Source organism: Papilio polytes, unplaced genomic scaffold (assembly GCF_000836215.1).
Source record: "Papilio polytes unplaced genomic scaffold, Ppol_1.0 DF824158.1, whole genome shotgun sequence".
Lineage (NCBI taxonomy): Eukaryota > Metazoa > Arthropoda > Insecta > Lepidoptera > Papilionidae > Papilio > Papilio polytes.
Genome location: NW_013525046.1, coordinates 1,697,891 through 1,702,517, shown reverse-complemented (window position 1 = coordinate 1,702,517; position 4,627 = coordinate 1,697,891). Strand labels below are relative to the sequence as shown.

General features: G+C 31.6%; 1 long non-coding RNA gene across 1 annotated transcript in view; it reads right to left on the bottom strand.

Moving 5' to 3' along the window:
* Window positions 1-3,110: 3,110 nt before the first annotated feature.
* LOC106111575 overlaps window positions 3,111-4,627 on the bottom strand; it is a 2,842-nt gene continuing 1,325 nt past the window's right edge. Inside the window, exon 2 of the long non-coding RNA XR_001226178.1 lies at window positions 3,111-4,009. This is a non-coding gene — a long non-coding RNA (uncharacterized LOC106111575). The remainder of the gene's footprint in view (window positions 4,010-4,627) is intronic.

Below are 4,627 nucleotides of genomic sequence, written 5' to 3'. Positions count from 1 at the left end.
ATCCACTTTCCCATCCAATCCTTTCCTTTTTTTACCGTTTTACATCTAATTAATGCATTTATTACTCATTTCATGCAAATTCTTGTAGGATTAGGTACTTCAACTTTGTTTCTTGCATTAAAAGTGTATTTTATAGCATGTCTGATATACGATATCGTATCGTATGATTGCCCGCACTTTAATATACATTTTATTCGGTTATGAAGAATCATAGTTAAGTAGCTATAGACGTTACGTTACTAATGGCCGATTTCTCAGTTACATTTAACCGTTAGTTATTGGTTTTGGCTAGCTTTGTTTTTTATGATCATGAATCATTATGATTGTCAAATGGAATCTCCCTAAATATTAGATAGCATATAATTGTAAATTTAAAATATTACCTTAATTTAAGAACAGCAATAAAGGCTTATTTTATTTATTTATTTACTGTTTTTGGTTCGATACGTTTCCGAACTACGTAATTTGAGTTTTACTCCCTTGAAACTTAGGCCAACCTAACAAATCACTATGTTAAAATAAATAGCAACTTCAGAAACCCAGCATAAACGCCATAAGATTTTTAATCTGACAATTCTTAGCGCTTTTAAATATTTTTTTGAGGAAATTGACGATTTTTTCGATTTAAACATATTAGCAGATTTTTTTTACTTTTCAGTAACGATATATCAGAATTAACTAGATTTACTTTTTTATATACCATAGTAAAAACGGTTTAAATCAGGATATTGTTATTAAATATGTAAATAAAATGCAAATAAACATATACACTGGTCTGACTCGTTTGCCATACAAGATGTTATCTTAACCCGTTGAAGTTATTAATTTAATCAATGTTTTATTTAACTTAGATTATTGCGTTAAAAGAAACGCTTTATAAAATGTTATGAACACTTATACATTTGAATTATTACCGTATTTGTGAAGAAAATAACCTTAAAAGTACTTCAAAATAGTTCTTTAAAATATTTAAATTTACTCGTTAGTAAGCAAATCAACAATTCATTAAAATATTCCAATTGATTTAGTTCGTACCAGTGTGACCAACCGTAACAAATCTATTCAGCTGACACTACTACTCTTAAAAGGAGGTAAAAACAAAGGTACATGGCCCTTGTAAAAAGCTAAAAACTGGTTTTAATAAAATTGACGGAATAATATACATGAGTAATAACCGTTAAATAATTAGTTATAACTAGCTGTTGCCCTGTTCGTCTACGCAATACTAAGATAAAAAAATGGCCCATAATGTGCCCTAGACGGGCTAGTGAAACTCCGGTCGTAATCGGTCCAGCCGTTTCGGAGAATACCCGGAACAAGCGCGGCTTGCGGACAGACAGACAGACAAAACAAATTAAATGCGATTTTCATTACCAGCAACGCAAATACATCATTCTGAAATCTGGAATTTTTCTTTTGATATTACAAACAGACACTCCATTTTTTTATATCTAATAGAAATAGAAAGATATAGAAGAATGTTTAAAGAATTTAATAGAATTTACAACTAGTTTATCAAGTAATAGCAACTGTGTAGTAAATTTCGGAGCTGATTGTACTATTCTTCTTATTTGACGCGGACGAAGTCGCAAGCAACAGCCAGTTATTTATAATTTTGACTTTGGCATAGCAACGAATACCAGTTTCAGCTAGTTTATTTAAAGTATTTATGTTTATTGATACGAAACAGGTTTTCCACTGAATCAACCTGAATTTGGTATTTGTAACTGCGGATTTCAACTACCGTGGCATTTGTTAACACATGTTATGAGAGTTTGCGGGATGGCAAGATTTATACTGTCATTAGTATGTTATTAGAAATATATTTGACGAGCTGTTGCCCGCGACTTCGTCCGCGTGGTATTAGAAAACATACAAACTATATAAATTACAAAAAGCTACGTATCCCTCGGGAACCGGACATTTCTCTGGGATGAAGCTTATCCCATGTGTATTCCAGACTTTGTTATATATCTGTGCCAAATTTCAATAAGATATGTTGAACCGTTGCAGAATGATAGAGTGAACATTAAAAAACTAAATTAATGAATCCCACGGGAACCGTAACTATTCCCGGGATAAAAAGTAGCCTATGTGTTCTTCCAGACTAAGCTCTAAACCTGCGCCAAATTTCACGGAGATCCGTTCAGCCATTTAGGCTACAAACGTTAACATCCATCCATCCATCCATCTAAACTTTCGCATTTATAGTATTAGTAAGAAGTAAGATTTTAGATCCAAACTTATATATTCTAATATAATAAAACGTAAATACACACTACTTCGTGACGTAAGATGTCAGCAATCACAGCATATGTTTTAATAATTCTTTCTTTAATAAAAAGTCCTACACTTTCGATAGTTTTAGGCTATAAATAAATTAATTTAAAAAACCTTCATGTGGAAAAGGGACCATAAACTACAAAGACATCAAGGAAGCAAGGTTGCCATGGTAACGGTAATTGTTATCCAATGTCTAAAGCCTTCGTTTTCATTTGTGCATTGATTTGCATTGATTGCAATTGAAAATTTGACAAATGTGAACAAAAAAATAATTTCATGCTGACGAAACCGCACGGGAACAACTCTTTTTAGATAAAAGTAATCAAGCATCTGCAGTACAAAAGCATATTTACTTAGTAGAGATTCCTTACAATGTAAAATCGGGCGCCTAGTGAAAAATAATAGCAAATCTTACTGAATTGCTAAGATGTTTAGACAAGCGTTTAGCCTAGTGTATTTTAAGACACGTTATTATTTGTCAGATAATCCATATACCTATATCCATGTAAGAGTTATTACAACTTTTATTTATAATACTATTTTGTCCTAGTAAACATAGAAATAAAAAGGTGACCGTAGCAGCTGGTTTAGCAATAATTGACAATAGATGGCGCTGACAAATATTTTTGCATTTATTTAGAAGTAAAGCATGTATACTTTAAATATTGTAATATTTTTTAAGGAAGTTTATTGTAGAATTATGTTTGTTTAATTTGCAAAAATAGTATAGGGGTATTCAATATCATACTGGCCGCCAAGAAATCAAAAGACACATTTTGAATTTTAAAAAATTCAACGAGGATTTAGGCGCGAATGAGAGTGCAAGATATAAAGAAAACAATGTAACAACGTTTTTATTTTACCAATTATTATAAATAGTGTGTGGTTATCAGCCAATACAGATATTTTATCAATGGTCTAGTATCATTTAAATTTTCACAGCAACATCTTGCTGTAGGTTAGGTTAGAAAATGTCGAGGTAAGTAATCTTATTAAAACATCAATTTTATAACATTTTGTTTAATAATTTAAAAACATAATCATCGTTTTAATTATTTTATAAACAATTGTTTTATTTTCATGGCATTAAAATGAATCTGTTTCACATCTCCAGCGTTGACTTTGTTTAATCTTTCGTCCGCAGTTTGTTGGCTTCTAAAGCCAAGGAACTGAACGCTACTTAAATAATTCATTGTCAAGTTTGTTATTATGTTAACATCACAGAAAAACAAAATAAAGTAACTTATACGATACTATAAAACATCACCCGCCAAAACTAACCTCAAAAACGAGAAATGTCAACCGGAACGGCAAACACTTCCTTTCAATATGTAGCTCAAGTGTATAGAATCTATATTTAAGTATTTCCTATACACTCAATTATTTCCTGATTTTTTTTTATTACTTTTCCGTCTAGAAAATTATCCAGCTATCTATCACTTGAGTATTTTCACAACGTATTTGTATCCAATTTTTACAGCTGCTTTTCCCGCTTGAGTGGGATAACTCGGAGCTTTTTTAGCGGTTTCTAAACCCTTTGTATAATCTGTGCTGATGAACTGTTTAGTCTGAGCCTTGCAGACCGGCTGATATTGGCTAATTGGTCTTTGATATTTGCTAACAGAGTTTGATGTAGCTGCGACCGCTCCAGCTCCGTATACGAAAACCATTCTTTTTAATCGATACGAATTGAAGATGGACGTAGAATTAGTTGAAGTAGTTGAACCTGGAACAAGATATTAAAGTCAAAATTAAGACACACACCTCTGCATCATAACTCCGTAACAGTTTAACATTTATTTTAATTAACCGATAGTAAAGTACCATTTACAAAAGCCTGATTGAATTTAACGAACAGTTTTTGTATACACGTTATCAGTATTATTTGGCTACTGTTAGCGGTACTTCCCTGTTATCCAATTATTGATAACAATCTAATTATCAGATGGTGATAATGAAGACAATGTTAATGCTAAAACATAGACAAATGGAAAAAATCTATTATATTTGATAATGGCTTAAAGTACCGTTTTTTAATAATATCGTGATGTTATGAAAATGAAAAATTTTGTGGGGATTTTTACTAAGCTATCTCCATTTCTCGTTTTATCTAGTATTCAGTCTCCTTTTATTAAGTACTAGCTTTCGACCGTGACTCCGCAAGCTTGGAAGTAAAATAACAAAAGTAAGTAGCCACACTTTGACTTCTTCCAGACTATACTCTACATTTCGATATGTTTCGATATCCTTTCAGCAGGTTAAGCTACAAACCCTATAAACATCTATCCATCTTAACTTTCATATATATTGTTAGGAATAGAATTAGTACCGTGCCATAGAATTG